General features: G+C 39.9%; 2 protein-coding genes across 15 annotated transcripts in view; both read left to right on the forward strand.

Annotated features, from left to right (window-relative positions):
- The window catches only part of LOC132905207 (ras GTPase-activating protein raskol), a 256,732-nt gene that overhangs the window by 134,412 nt on the left and 105,377 nt on the right, over nt 1-16,943 (forward strand). The window contains exons 1-2 of one of the 14 annotated variants that reach the window (XM_060956276.1): nt 4,052-4,257; nt 9,734-9,912. The exons of the other annotated variants lie outside the window; for them this stretch is intronic. The gene's annotated coding sequence lies outside the window, so the exon portion shown is untranslated. Of the gene's footprint in view, nt 1-4,051; nt 4,258-9,733; nt 9,913-16,943 lie in introns of those variants that run through there. 14 annotated transcript variants of the gene reach the window in all.
- The window catches only part of LOC132905228 (uncharacterized protein C1orf131 homolog), a 144,980-nt gene that overhangs the window by 6,533 nt on the left and 121,504 nt on the right, over nt 1-16,943 (forward strand). The window lies entirely within an intron of this gene.

The raw sequence follows: 16,943 nt of genomic DNA on the forward strand, positions 1-16,943 counted from the left end.
TTGGTGTTAATACGCTTGGAATAACGATGTTCCAAATTATTAAATCGAACTCGTACAACTCCGTTTTGTCAAGACTTGCGAAATGTTGATTCGGAAAGAGTTTTTCTGTAGAAAGGAAGTTTTTCAGGAAAGAGACAGCTATCGTAAACGAATAAATTGAACGTGACAATGGCTTTTTTTCGGAGAAACTTTTATGGGATTGTACATTGACTGTTACACGTACAGGTATTCCCCGTACATACATATATATAGGCCTAGATATGTAGCCTCTACATTTATCAACGTTCTTCTACCACGATTATAGTAACAAAGTGAAGAGGATGAAACTGCACCGCGACAAACAATTCACGTTCGATCAAAGAGAAAAGCTCTTAAGTCCGCAAGAACGACGAAACGAAGAAAACCGAAACCAAGCCCAAACCACGCAACGAATCAAACTGCGGTGTTCATCTGGGAAAAAGTATAATCACTGAACGTAATCGTTGAAACGGTCCCCGACCTTTGACGTAAGAAAGAACGAGTGCTCGATTCAATTACCATTTAGTATTTCATTTTGTATCTCGGCAAATTTTCTTTGCGACGAGCATGAAGATCCATCGGATGGATCCCATCTCCACGCCTTTAGCGCCTGGCGAACGAAACGGATCGCTAAGATAGCCATTGCGCCCATTGCACCCGTTGCTAAAAATAATACGTCGTACGGCACGGCTATAAGCGCAATACGGACCGGTGGTCTCGCGTGTGGCGCGTCTGCTACGGGAAAGGGTGTAAACGAGCAAAAGAAGAAGGTCGGTAGAGGCATGGAAGCAAGCACGTTAAAGCACGTAAGTCGGTTGGTAGGTAAAGCGCAGGCCGTGTGGGAAAAGATAAATGATGTCTGCTCGTTTGAGATCGTTGCACGCGTTTGCTTCTGACGGCTCGAGAAATGCGGAGGTAGGCCAAATTAACGCAAACGTAAATATTCCTAGCTATTCCGCATGGTTCACACGCAGTCTCATCGGAGAAGAAATTACCGCGATTAACGTCTCTCTCGATGCTTCGAGAGACAACATTTTTAACATTCAGGTCGATTTCACGCCGATGATAATCGCAAGTACCTGAATTTATATCGAAGACCAGTTCTCCGCTGATAGAGATAGGATCGAGCATGCTGGAAATAAGTTCAAATCTGACTCAAGGACGCGAACTTCGAAACATCTCACGTGTGCTAATAGAATTGCGTAAATATGTGCCCTGTGCCTACGATCTGTTATATGAAGGTATTAGATATCCACGCTGACAACGGTAGTCGATGGGGATTTTATTCCAATTTAGTATGTTGCTGTTAGCACGCTGTTCGGTATATCGACCAATCGATCGAAGTTTTTACGACCCATAAAATTTTATATCTGTCGATGCGCAGCCGGTGATCGGCGAGCTGTCACCGGAACAGTTTTTGATTTTTCACTCTGTAATTGCCTCTCGTTTGCGTGTTCGTCACGGCGCGGCATGGCGTGGCGTGGCGTGGCGTGGCGTGGCGTGGCGTGGCGTATGATCGAACGCGTTGAATTTCCAAGTCGTAACTACTCTCAAACAGTACGTTTAGAAGCAGTCGCGATACCCGGTTAATGTTGTGAGGATTGTTGCGGGCACTGTTGCAAGAACGAGTTAAATGAATCTGCGAGTATAAAATATGAAAAATTTCTCGTAGCAGATGTCGATCCTCGCACGATTTTATTCACTTTATTAAATTGAAATTATTAAATCGAAACATTTACGTAGAATAACTTGGACGCCATTGTCTTAATAAATGAAATGACAAGAGATACATACTTTGGAAATTACAAAATTAAGAAATTAAGACCAAATTCCATATTAACGATAATAGAATCGTTATGAATATTATATTTCTATATATAAATATCTTATGCTCAATAAATAATCTTTGTAGTTTTAATTTGCTCGGAAGAATATTTAAAACCTTCATAAATTAAAAGATAATTATTACGCAAACATTAAGTATTTCTTAAAGTTCAATGGAATGCACGATAAAAGTTACAATCAAGAACTTGTACCTACAGAAATCCAATATTTGTTAACAATTATAGAATAAGTAAAGAAAGCAACTAACTCGCGAGACATCGAGCTAATAAAGTTTCATCTGAAAAGAGGATACGAAGCGGTGTAATTATGTGAGTCAACGTACTATGCTTGATTGCTTGAAACAAGTTTTGAATGTTTTTTGTGGAACTAATAATACGTTTCGTCCGCACTTGCAGTATAGAATACGTCATGCACGCATCCGTATGAGTCTAGTGACCATGATGTAATTGGACTTTATGACAGACTACTGTCATTAACCGCTTTTAACAGTGCATATTAATATCTCTTGCATGGAACATTTCATTTTCCTACGCTCATATAAAATTCCCATAAGCATCGAAGAGGATCAGGTTTAATTGCTATTTAGTTCGCTGGATGAATTACGATTATAACATAACACTTTTCCATAATAACAATAATGACTATACAAAATGGTAACTCTTTGATCGAACAAGAAATTACAACATTTTCGTGATAATTAAATACCGACATAACAATCGGTATAATATAGATATCAAAATCAAAATAAGATATCCAAACATTAACGATTTGATTGCCGAAATCACAATAAAGCTATCGGTTACGTTAATTTTTAACGAGACTATTAACGGATCGTTTAAACTGCGATTAAGATACAGTTAAATAGGACAGCTATTCGTTTATACTGGAATTTAGAAATTTGTCAAGTTCTTTGTTTCATTTATCTATTTTCATCGATTTGCATAGATATAGGTACAAAATTCATTTAAATATAATCGGTTCCCTTTCATATTCTTTCCTGCCATTTAATTATACAAAATTAAATATAAATCGAAACGACAAGCATCAAGAAAAATTTGGACGAATTTTCATGGCAGCCGATCTTCTTCCTTGACGATCTATGGGGTCCAAGGATACCTCCAGCTGAGAGGCGAAGCACGCTCGTGCCACTGCTCTCTCCGTCTTTGTTTTTCTTCGACGTTCTTCCTTTCGCGCGTCACGTCCGTGGCGTCTGTGGTGTCTGTGCTTCTTTCTACGAGATATCCTCACTCGTTATGCTTGTTTTTTTTTATTTTCCTCTTCGTGGTCTCGTCGCTAGCAGACGACTTGGCGCGCGCCACTTTATGTCCTCGAGAAGCTACGAGTTTTCCGAAACTCTCGGGTCTTGAGAGTTCCGCTCGTTTCCATTTCTTCTTTGACCATCGCGAGCAAGGGAATGGACAGCCGGCTGTTCGCCTAGCATATAACGTTGTAATTTCATTCGGAGAACGCGATAACTACCGAAGCGATTCTTCGATCGTTTTATTTGCCGCATTATCGGCCAGGATATCCATATCAGATAATCCGTGCATGCGATATGGCTCGGACGCCTGCCAGGACTTTATTCGAGGCAATCTATCTTTTGTCGCCTCTTTGGACGAGGAGGATTTCTTAATTGCTCTTTGATGTCGTTTCTCCCGTGCATTATTGTTTTGCTAGACTGTTTGAAACAGATTTTATGTGAATACGCGCATGTTCTTGGGAAATCGAGATAATGTAGATCTTCGTGGATAGAAAGTCTAGTAACAGCGCCTACCGTCGTGTTTATCAAATAGCTTCGAAATTAATCGATACGTACATATTATTTAAGACAATACATAATTTTCAACAATAACTTCTTGATGCCGTTACAAAGTACCGTGAACTATCACTTATATCATACAGTATAACTGAAAAACTTAAACAAGTCGTATGCAAAAGACACTAAGTCAAATTACTTTAACCTTTACTATTAATCGATTTACATGCAATAAACGAAAAGATCGCAATGATCGGCAAAGTGCTTGCACAGCTGAATGCCGAGTTCTGATTTTGGTTCGCAAAAATACGTCAGAAATCAGCTGATCGGTGTTGGTGCGTAGCGTCGCAGAAGCGCAGCGCCACGGCCGTAGTCGTAGCCGCGGCGGCGATACGAACTAATTTCCACCTCCTACGTCCGCTAAGCAGGGATTCCTTCGTGCAGTCCAGTTCCGATGTTCCTCCGCGACGGTACGAAACAATAGAGGTGCTCCGAGGTACAGTCATGTCCGAACCGTGTTTTAATCGTTTTGTTCGCGCGTGAAACGAGTGTCGCCGTACGAAAAATCAGTGGAAAAGTGTGTACAACCAAGAACGCTCGGTGGAGGGCAGTGCGTGCAGATGAACCGAGAAAAACCGGTAACGTATCCCACGCGCCTTAGAGCGAGTCCGCGCGAGTCTGTCGAAGTTGAAATCGAAACGGTGACAATCGGGTTCACGGTATCGCGTTCGCATTTCCCGTCCATACTATGGGATACCTATGTGTTAAACGTTAAACGACGAGTTACAGATACCAAAGCGTAGATTAGGCAGATTAGATTTCATGTGGGTACCGGTGTATAGCGATCGACGAGCCCTGTTGTTTACGCGGCCGATTAGTGGCGGAACAGAGACAGAAAAAAAAACGAGAAGGAGAGAGATCCAAGGTGGAGCGGACAAAAAAGATTTAAACGTGGCTGTGTGTGTGGGAGGAAGGAGGGGGGGTTGTGTCTATGCGTTACGTCTCTTTCGACGAGAAGATGCTCACGATAGTTGCGTGATGCGCGAGTTGCTTCTTGACGAACTTGATTTTTAGAGAAATATTTCGAGCTCGTAGAACGATCGTCGAGCGAGCCAACGTCGATATCAAAATTCACTCGTTGTAATCAATGTGAAGGTATTTGCCGCGTGCACACAGAGAGGAACACAAAACATTATTATTGCGATACGTGACACTTTTTTTTCGAATGATTTGATTCGTAGAAAGGCACGATTCTAAGTATTCGATATTGTTATTCGTTGCTCTCAGCTTTTCGTAGTTTACATCGGAATGTAAGAGGAAGCGAGAGAGTGATTTTGCCTATAGTTCTGTAGAGTATAGAATTGTCGATAGTTTTTGCCAGAACTTTGTACGACTGTGCCAGTACTACAGAGTTTCCTAACGAGGCTTTCTTGTGTACATTGTTTCAATATCATCGCATACCTTTCGTGACGTTGTAACTGATTTCTTTCGATTGTTGATTCGTACTTATCGTATATTCTGTTTTATTTGAAACACAATTACACAAAACGGATCATATTGATTTTTGTTGCTATAATCTTTCTTTTCTCCTTTTTATTTAGAAACGCATGACTTAAAAATAGATAGAAATTATAGGGGAAAAAGCTTTAAATATCTTGTAAAACATGTAATACTCCGTAGTAGAGTATATATTTACATCATTTTATCTGTGTCTATCTTTATCTTGGAAACGCCTAAGTACAGAAACGTAGATTATTTGGTGAAAGGAGGTAGTAAATTCCACTTTAATATCTTTTTTATCTGAATATTTTTTGTTTATTTCTGACCACCTTATTTCTTATACGTACGTTAAAGTAACGATTGGGGAAAGTATTATGAAGCCTATGCTCGTAAATGTTAATAAGAAGATCGTTACCGTAGAAGAGAAAAAGATAAAAGTAAATGAATTGTAGTGTCAGTCAGCGTCGAAGATAGTTTTTCCGAGCGAACTTTTGAAAATTTAGGTTTAAATATAAAATACAAAACTTACATTTATTAGTTGCGTTGGAATATCGTTGGAACAGTTTTTGCAGTAGAATCGTGTTTGATCCATGTGTAAGAAATATTTTATTCCGATCACCAAAATATCTGTTATCGTTGTTACGATCATTGATGCGAGCGAATATAGAGGAAATCAGTGGAGTCAGACGAGTCACCCACTTCCTGACCGTATACAATTCGAATTGAAAACAGATTTTTTTTTATCAAAGAAACGAAGGTATTGGTGTACCGAAAGCTGAAAAGTACCAAATATTTATTGATTACAGTAGGATTACAAGCTAAATTTTGATCGCAACTTCGTTTCGTATTTAGAATAGAAAATCGACGATTTAAATTAAATTGGAGATTCAGAATTGAAAATGTGAAATTCGAAAGCACCGAGAAACTCGCGAAACGGATCAAATTCTAATGTGAGTTGGCGGTGGACTTGTTCGAGATTGAGAGAGAATCGAATGCGTAACTCTTCCGCGGCATCGATAACCGAACGATTTAGCAGGCAGCCAGAGAATTGCGCGGCGGTGCGCGAGTCACGTATACCGCAAAGAAACCTTGACTTTTTTGTTCGGACGATCTTTCCAGCAGCGGATCTGGCAGGCCATATTTTCTGTTCGAAGCCGTTCGTGTCGTACCGTGTATGAAAGTGAAAACCAGTTATTCTCTATCGTTTCGTCCCCTACCCGTATTTGGTCACCGAATAAGATCGTCTTGGCGCGCTTGTTTTAGGGGCTCGATCGATTTTTACCATCCAGCTGGTGATTTTTTTGCACATGGCACACCGGAATCTTGTCCCGATCGATCGATCGATCGTTAACGATTTTCTACGCGTTTATGTAGATTGCTGCATCGATTTCATTGTCTAAGAATAGTAGAATTTGTTACTAAGAAAAACGCTCGTAGAATAATTATTTCTTTTTAGTAGCTTCTCTTTATGACGTTCGACGTTACTCGTATTTCCTGTTATCTTTAAATTATATTTCGAGGTTACAGGACGGATGCCTTTATCGTAGAATAGTGAGAAAAATTCCGAACAGTAATAATCTTAAGAAGCGCTAGAATCGGGATAGGAATTATTTATGCGGTAAACTATGTCGAGCAGTGATAATGATGGAAATGATTGTGCGGAACTAGTACGGTTAATACATATAATAGCGATGGTCATTAAGATGAAACGGAAGGGTACAGTTGAACGGTACTGTTGTTATTACTGTTGCTTAAACTAAGACCTTAGTTTGTTGGGTTTTCAGTCGCGTACGTATATATGCGAATGAATAGGCTGATAATGGTTAAACTTTAATCCTCGTACTGCTTGCAAACGTATCGACGTATCCTTTGCAAATGTTTCCAAGGAAAATAAATATCCCTTGATTTGTAGAATTTATCTTTATGCAAATTTTACACTAACCGATTCTTTCGATCGACCAGCAATTCCAGTACATTTTTTTCAGAAAGCTGGATTTGATACGAAAAGGAAAAGGTTGTGTAAATGTTTGCAAATTTGTTTATACGGTAGATCTTTCTTTCTTGCGCCTTTTATCAACGACGACGATACAAAAAATAATTTTCATCAAATAATATTATCGTCGTCGTTGCTCGCTCACTGTCGGCATTCACCGCGTCAGACGAGTACAAAGGATTATTTTTCTCTACAAGTTTCACCGATCGTATAAATCGCAATTTTACAAATTGTATCTATTTTATGTGTACGCGAATAAAAGCCTACATTTTCGGCGAAAGCACAAAACTAGAAATGTTTCGCGTTTGAATTCCAAAATTTGTTCCGTCGAAAATTGTACTTTATTAAGATGATTTTACATTTAAAAATAATACACAAAATCGTAGTTAATTTCGACGTTTAGCGAAAGAAATTGAGCGGCAAGTTTTAAGCGTCAGCATTTTGACAGAAGGAAGTCTTTTGCTGGACGTATCTGGACAAATGAACTGGTTCCTGCCGGAACAGGGACGAGTTTATCGCTGTATACGACAGATAAAAGCGAATGTCGTTTGTACAACCTCGCACCTGTTTGCATCATGAATGATTAGACGCTTTAGCGAAAGGAAACACGTTTTAGATCGTATTCGTGGCGTGTCTATTCGTTTTGTCGTTACACGTGTCTGCGTGTTAGGGCCATTTCATCGATGAATCTACTTACTTACCTAACTTGACCCGCCGACCAACTTGTCACTCGTCGAAGCTATTGTAGACCGAAATATCATCGATACGATTCTCGTCGTTTTTAGCTATTTAACATGCTATTTTCCCTGAAAGTTTCAAAGCATAAATAAAATTCCTAAAACGTTACATAGTTATCAATAAGATGTCGCTAGCTTAATTTCATTTTAATAGTCATTTATACGTATAGACGACAAGGATTTTTATTTTAGAAAACTGTGGATAAATTTAAACTTTGATAGAAAGAAAATGAATTTGTTTCGTTGTACCCGTCGTTTGATTTTATCGGAGTCTAATTCGAATTTTTCCCTTTGTTTCGTTTTTATTGAAATAGTTTCCCGTTGTGCCAGGCAGCTCAGAAATAGACAGAGGTTCGCTTCGCGTTGCAAAGTATCGTTGCTCCATTTCGAGAGTCAAGTTACCGGTGTCTCATCGAACGTGCGTGATTAAGTGCACGGAGAATTTGATTACAGAGTATGATAGTTAAGATAGATTCGTAGAACTGTTCTACATTTGTCTCTGGAAGAGGCAAGACTGTTGGTTGATGTTACCTGTGCACGTGCGCAAAATGTTGAAATCCGTCTGCGAACTGTTATTTGCGGTACATTTTCTTTCCCCGTTTCGTACAACGACGTTTCATTCTACTTTTCGTTATCGATTATTGCGTATATTTCTACACACTTATGTTACTTTTAATTAGACCATGCTCAAATTTGCATTTCAAATTTCTCGCAAACATCGTTTATGCAATTGCCATATACGGTCACGACTTTATGCTTCACACCCATCTCTAAGTGTGTATATATATATTTGCCTCTTTTCTTCGTCTACGTTTCTAGCTAAAAAATAGTCAGAAGTTTCAATCTGCCGCGTGAATCGCAAGCCTCGTCGAGAAGCATCTGGAGAAATAACCTCGTTACTTTTGAAACATCAAAGACTCGGTTCGATTCTCTGGTGACGATAGAATCGACACGATCGAGCCGGTTCGTTGCACACCATCGTGGTTCCCTGAATCACGGTCGATTCAGTAATCGCCCCTCGCGCGGCCGTCGACTTTCATTTTCGTCTGTCTCATGGCGTGTACCGTGTACCAAAATAAACTCCCCTCTACCAGGGTTCCTCGAGAGTGCAGACACCCACCGAGTGGCCGATAAGTAAAGTTACAGTTAGGAATAACCGCTTGCTTTTGTATTTTTGCACCTGGATCTCGGTGCCTGGTTTCTTTTTCCTTCCCCCCCCTTTTATCCCTTTCTGTTTCCGTACACCCTCCTTGGCCTACGCACCTTTTCCAACCAGGCTGTTCGGTGATCAGCAAGCAGGTGTTGCCGACACATGGAATTCGAATAAGCAGGTGCAATAAGCGAATCTTGGATCGCGTTCTCGAAGGAATCGTATCGATCTGAACGTTAAGTGGCACGTTGTTGACACCCTGAGTCGAGCGTTATCGATAGTTTTCCTGCAGGAATACGTTTCGCTATCTACGATTCGAAGTTTCAGGTTGTATTAATCTTTGTTATTCAACAGGCCACGCGTTATCGATGAAAATCGTATTTCTATGGAATAACTCTTGTAATACAACTCTGTCTGCCAGGCGTTGCCTCGATCTCGACGATTTGTTCTATCTCGACACGTTCAGCCAGAGATATCGAGTGTCGCTTAAATAATCAATCGACTCATTAGCCCAGGCGAAACGTGTATCGTTCGAACGAAAAATTTCCTAGTGCTCGAGGCTCGGATTCAATCGCGAATAGTAGATAGAATCGAGCGTACGAGTGCTTCATTGCTGGCGCGGCGGAGGAGCGTAAATGAACCCTTTTGTCACCGACCTCCGGTGTCGGAGGAGCGTCCTTCGAACGCGCACGTAACGCACATTAAAATTAACTCTGCGTACACGATCCTCGCAGCATGTTCCATTCAGCGGTGCAACGGCTTTGTGCGAACGTGGAACGTCTAAAGCATTCGCCGAGTGACCGTACGTACGCCTTCGGGGAGACGAAAAATAGTGGCTGGTGACGTAAAACGCCGCTGGCGAAGATCCTTGACTCGGAAACACGGCCTTACCGAGGCGGCCGTCTATCATCAGGTAAATTTTGCATTTTCTAATTGCGAGGCGTTCTCCAAGCGACACGACGACCGATTTACCCGCAGCGACGTTATTATTCCAACAATTGCTCAGAAAAATAACGATTCGTGAATCTAGTTTACTTTTCTCTTTTCCTTTTTTCCCTTAGAGTAAAGCGATCAAAAATAATTTGGTGAAATTGTTAGTTCGGAGATGTGCCAGGGTCTTGAACTTTTGAATTTTATCCAAAATATTCTAACGTAACTTAATCTGATCTATTGTAAATTCTATTTTATCGCAATGTAATTATGTCAAAAAAAAACTCTCGATTTTCATTTGGACCGTGTAAGAATATCGTAAAAGCCTTTATCGTTCTCTCTCTCTCTCTCTCTCTCTCTCTCTCTCTCTCTCTCTCGGAAGTCTCGGTCACGGAAAAATACAGAGAAGTAAGATTTGAAAAGTACAAACGGGTTGATTTGAAGAACATATCCGATGTGCAATTAACTTTTGATTTTGTGGTAATGAATTAACGCAATTTGTGAATTTTACAATCTACTGTGCTTTTATGTTGAAATAAAAATTTAGTATCAATTTAGTGTCGATGTTTCTTGAATTAACTCTGGCTGTAGTTGGTAACACATAGTTCGATGTGATTGAATTAACATTAAAACCTGTTATCTTGGATTATAGTTGTCGAAATTAATTTGGACATTGTTGTGATTATTTCTGCTTATTAAACTACTCAAAGTTCCTCGTTTCCCTTGTTTATTTCATACGTCATATATATATTGTACATGCAATAATTAACAAATAGCTTGACGTTTGTTAATAATGTACTGAGGATTGTAACAGGTGTGTTGTATCGAATACTCTGTAACTTATATAGTAAAACAGAATTTTCATTTATAGCGGGTTGTTAATAGATAAAGCCGGCTGGACACACGATCCAAAACTTCTAATTAATTTCAGTCGGTAACGAGTACGATAGGACAAACAATAATGTTTCTAAAATTAATAGTTTTCGATTTAAAATCAGATAGATGTGATATTTTGACGTGTTGTATTTGAGAAATGCAAAGAATGTGAATTAATTGTAACGTTCATATCGCAACTTGAACTTTTTTTGTTGTCATTCGTTATCTGTAACTCGCACGATCAAGCGATCGAACGAATTCGGAAACACAAATGTTGCATAAAATTTTCTAAAACGTTACACGATTTTAAACGAACGAAAGCCAAATAAACATATTTCGCTATTAATATCGCACGCTGAAAGGATTGTAGATAAAAAAATGATGATTTCATGAAAAAACCCACTTAGGAAACTATTAAGTAAAACGATTGGTACAATGTATCCAGGCATAAAGTTAAACGAAAGAAAACTGGGATAAAGTTTCTTGAAGGATATTAATCGTTGGAAGTCTCGTTTGAGCGGAGCGTCACACTTTTTCGCAGTAGCAGGAGATTCTCGTTCGTAATTCGTAATCGAATTCTTTAATTATTAACAAGCGTATTATTAACAACGTTTGATTTCGACATTTCGAAGAATCGCGTTCTAACAAGAATCTGTGATCTGTAAACATTTTCATTCGAGAAAGTCATATCTGTTGATATGACGTTTATCTCGATACCACGATACTCTTTTCACCAGATAAACGTTTTCCTGCTTTGCTCATCTAATAGAAAAAAAATATATATATTAACAAGGAATATAAAAACAGAGGAGACGAATGAGAAACATCATATATTTTAAAAACTATAAAAATTGTCACGAAACACGGGAATAACATTGCTAGTAGATCATCTTTGATAGATCGTTATACGAAATACCAGGAAATTTCCATCTTCAGGCATCTTATCGGTTCCATAGACGTCGCATAGGACGATGATACGGGCTACTCGGTTAATTGTTAATGGTTCTATCCCGCGCCCGTGATCCACTTACCCCATTAAACTCGTTCTCGCATTATCGTGGTCGTTTCGAACGATCGACCAATTACGCGTGAGTCGTTAGTCGTCTGGGCACAATGTTGTGGCCGGTTTAACGCGTATTACGATCGCAGCTTCGGGAATTGCACCCTCGAGCTATTTTCCTCTGGGAACCGGCCTTTAGAAACTGGCTGTACAACACCGTGCACCATACGCTATCCAAGCATGTCCGACGTTGGCTGAACGTTCGAAACGGAGAATCGTGCAACACTTATAGAAACGTTAGAATCATTAGCGCGTCGGTTATCCGTCAATTTCTTAGGCGCTCGATCGTCTCTCCTAGACTTTTTTTCTCACTGCTTATGATTAATCGTGTTGACAATTATGGGAAACGGCACGGTGAAACGCGACCACGACGTTCGATTCTTATCGCTTGTTCGTTTTATCGACGGGGAAGGATCGTTCGCTATTGAAAGCTATAACGGATCGTATGGGACAGCGTCAAAGTTCTTCGGGCAATTTTACGGAAATTTATGTGGAAACTGGAGAAAGTAGATCGCGCGATGCTCGGATAGCGATCCGACATAGCCTCGTCGAGTGGGTCGAATTTGTTCGATTCTGCGATCTGACTTCATGTTGGTTCTTTCGATTGTCTTTTTGATTCAGATACAGATCGAGATTTATTATTATAACGATCTGTGATCTTCCATTTCTAGAAAGATCTTTATCGATCGAAAGAGAGCATCCGCAACGATCGAATGTACGTATGAATCTAAATATATATAAAAGCAAAAGCGTTCTGCCGTACCCTCGTCACAATACCAATATGGCGCGAATCGCTGCCGCAAAACCATTAAAACAAACGTTAAAAGCTTCGATGGTTGAAAATCGAAGTGCGAATTAACGCGCCCCGAGCTCGGTGGATACATATTAAAGTACATTGAATATATTGACGGACGGATTTGCATCACGAGACTTGCCGTTTGTTTGACCGTGCGAAAATTCAGCGAAAGATGGCCGGAGGGTATAAAGCTCTCGTGTTTTGCGAAAGCTCCCGGTTTAAGCAGCTTACCATCGCCGCATTCTACGCAGCGGGTAGCTGCTGCTGGATTTAAAATTTCCATTGACATAACGTGTTTTCACGGAATGGTGGAACGTAGCCCGAATCCCTTCTAATTTGCTATTCGACCGTCGCGCGTCGGTTTAACTCGTCATAGTTTAACTCTCGCAACTACCGTCGAAATTTTGTCCGCCTTTACGAGCGCGCACGTAACTTGCGAATATTTCCGTGGAAACTTGTTCGCGAACCGTGCTCTCTCGTATCCGCGACAAGTTCTCCACCTAAGTGCCTAGAGCCATCGAGGTTCGCGGTGGACTGAAAGAAAAATCGTATCGTAGCGTAGTGATGTCATAGCTGTAATCGAAGGAAGAACATCGGCAGAGTTTGAGTCATAGTCGCGGAAGCGAAAATGGAATTTTCCTGTGCGAAAAATGCGAGTCGATTATGCAGAGAGAAGGGGATTTTCTCGCGTGTCGCATCAGATACTCTGCGTAAAATGCTGCAAAAGGGAAGATGAAAGAAAGCAAGGGAAGAGAGAATATCGGACAACGCAGGAAGCGGCTTTCAGGCAGGTAGCAACGACGCAACATCCGGTATGGATAACGCCTAACAAAAGGGTATGCTCCTTCCGTTCGCGCCGACGAAATAGATACCGGCTTTCATCGCGCGATAGCGCTCGGTAGACAGCAGATTTTTCGTGTAAAGGACGCTCCCTTGTTTCCTAGAGTTCCATTATGGAACAACCTCGTTGACAAAATATGCTTATCGGCACTGAATAACTACTACGAAATTTATAATCGCGCTGCAAATTCGGTAGAGAACGTAGAAAGGTGTCGGTGTAAGAGGCGTTAACGTCCTGAAATGCATAGAAAGTGCATATGGAAATATTCGTCGTTAACTCGCAGAGTATTTATTTTTTTATAATTATGGATGGCATTCTTCTTACGAGCGTTATACTCTGATACTTTGGCTCTATCAAATAACTCGTACGATATATACCTAAATAGACCAAGCGCCGAGAAGGTTAATCGATATTTCGTCGCAAAACGGGGGTAAGAAAAGCAGAAAAATTGATACTTTTAAAGGAAACTTGTGCAATCCTGCGATCAGAATTTCCGAAGCCTTTAAAACCCGCGTGACGATGTAATCCGTGGTGTATTAGCTCAGTTTGCGTGTTCTCGAGTCTTTTTTTTTTACATTTGTTTTTTTGGTTGCATTTATCCGTAAAATAAACGCCATTTGAAAGTTGTGGTTAATCTGACCTATATTTTAACTTTACAAAACTAAATAACCTTACAAATATTTCGCTGTTATTAATTTTTCAGTCGTACGTAAAAGAAAGCAATAAATATTCTTCCAACACGCGTTCAGACTTGTAGAATTATTTTCGTATTCGCGTCTTCCCACGAAAAATAAAGCATTTACGTTATCATATACGTACTTGTTTTGCGACTAATTTAGCGAAACTCCCGGTACAAGCGTGTTTCACATTCCGTTAGGGCGTAAAATATTTCATAAATAGCCATCTCGTTGCCGATAGCCTTCCGTCTTTATTTACATTAACAGGGTCGATTTAATTTAACTCGGTCGTTTTACCAGCCAAAAACTTGGAAACGATGATTTGCCAAATACCGTCGCCTCTGCTCATTGTTCGATGTCCATGCATCCTTCTTTCGTTGGTCGGCCACAGTGTATGCTACGTGATCAAGTGTGTAACGCGGAGATTTTATAACAATATCTGGGACAGGTCGGTGAACTTTTCATAAGCGAGATTCTTTCGTTCGCGTTTCTCGCGATCCATGAACGATCGAATAACGTTTAATTCTCCGGGATGAGAATGAGACAGGCGCGTATTAAAATATATTGAACCGGTAAAAATGTAACGCCGTTTTTCGTACAAAACTTCATTTGCAATTTAAGTTGAGTACAAGTGAAATACAAATGGGTTAATGCGAGTATAAATCTTTATTAACGTTATTATTTATGGATAAGGTTGAGGCCGGAATTAATGGCGCAATACAGGTAGGATACAATATAAACAGAGCGAATTTATATTTTAATTGCACCGTTGAAATTATCATAGGCGATAAAGTGAAATCCGTGAGTTATCGATCCGTGGCAAACAGAGGTGCACGGCGAATAATTTCACGAATCAGTATGTGGAAGTAATGATTCTATAGTCGCAATCGTTGAACGTGATTAAAACTGAAAATTTACTGTGATTCTCTCAGATATTATTATGCGTATTTTAATTGCTATTTAATCTGCTACGTTGTTTTTAAAGTTCTCGAACTAACGAATTAAAAATCTTTTCGTTCTTTTAATTTCTGTTTTCTCGTTCGCTTATTTAAAAATTGTTTCTTTATTATCGCTGTATAATCTAACGTATCTAAAGTCGTTTAATGAAAATTGATATTTAAAGTTATCTACGAGTATACATAAATATAATTGGATTATCCTTTACGGTAGTTGTATCTATTACCTCTCGCTACAAGAAAAATGACTATCGTAAGAATGTAGCGAAACTAAAAGAAGAATGCACGTGTGAGATGCAAAAGCCGATTGTATCGTATGGAGAGACAGACTGGAATTTCGTTTCGCGTAGAAACCCGTGTGCGTAATCTCAGCTCACGGCACTTGTAATCAAAACGGCGTAACGGAATAAATTTCGCGACTGCTTGCTACTTGTACGTGGCATTAACCAAGACATGTTGCCCGCTCAAATTATTTACCGTTTACTGTTGAAAACACCACGAAAACGTGTTTGCAAATAGAGTAGATAAACAAAGACTGAGATCTCGAGAGGAGACGAATGGCCCGGGTAAACGAGATGGCACGAAATCGCAAGTGTATAAAGGCGGGAAGGCCATGCTCGGACAATCAGGAATGCTAATCGAGTTAATCGACATTCGCTGAGCTACTAATTAGCTCGCGATGCGGCGTAATGAACAGGGTCGAGTATTAAATTCTTCGAAAGTGGAGATTACAGTTGAATTCAATGGTTCGCGTGTGGAGGTAGAGCTCGGCGAAGAGTTCACGTGTAACAGGATAGCAATGTTGTATAAGTAAATATGTAGAATGAACTGCTACGTGGGAACCTGTTGTAATTATGGCTAAGATCGTGATTAAATTTGCTTACGAAAAAATTGTATATTTTGTATATTTGATATTTTAAAAATATCATATTAAATACACGCATGATGTTAGGAAATACAGAAGCATCTGGCTTTACAATGTAATAACTGTATGGTCGAAGATTATAATACACTGGTATGTATATGGTATAAAATTATAAGCACGTAATGCGAATTATTTGCGAGACGGAAATGCAGCATAGTTCCCATCGTTCCCAAAAAAAGTAACGCGAAGGGCATAGTATCGCTTTCTTACGTTTACAGCGATATGTGAAATTAACGCAAGGGGACAAACGAAAGTTAATTCCGTAGCCGAGTGAACTTTTTAAATTCTACTGGATGCTCGTTGAAACGTATTTCGCGTGAAAAAACGTTAAAACGTTCGCAGTAGAATGGTGAAAGGATCGTAATGTTCTTAACAACGTTTCTAAATATCTTCCCTGGTTCGAATATTGCGAAACGGTGCTTTGAGGTGGAGTAAAAGCAATGTTCCGAGAAAACGTTATCCAACTGCGTTAATTTCATTACACGAATCTCGCGCCAACCGGGCGGCCGCTTAATCGCGGCGCGTATACACTGTGTGCACGTCCCTTTGTTGCCGGTACTTTCCACCGATTGTTTCGGCGTCTCTAACGTTACATAATGCATGCACGATTGTTATGCAATCGCACACCTGCGCTTGTACGGTCCATACCGAAGATGAAGCGCATTTTCGCGCGTCCGAACGGCTCCATTCTTGCCGGGAAACAATGTTTCCGCACTGTAATTGATTTTCGATACACGCGTAGTAATAATAATTGGAATTAATACACAGCATATTGTTTGCAATTGAATTCGAGGTTTACTCTCTGTAGAACAAAAGAGAATATCGTTGGTTAGCGACAATCGTTCGGTCGAACTGTCCGCTTCACGGATGATTAAACACATTA

Source organism: Bombus pascuorum, chromosome 3 (genome assembly GCF_905332965.1).
Source record: "Bombus pascuorum chromosome 3, iyBomPasc1.1, whole genome shotgun sequence".
NCBI classification, from domain to species: Eukaryota; Metazoa; Arthropoda; class Insecta; order Hymenoptera; family Apidae; genus Bombus; species Bombus pascuorum.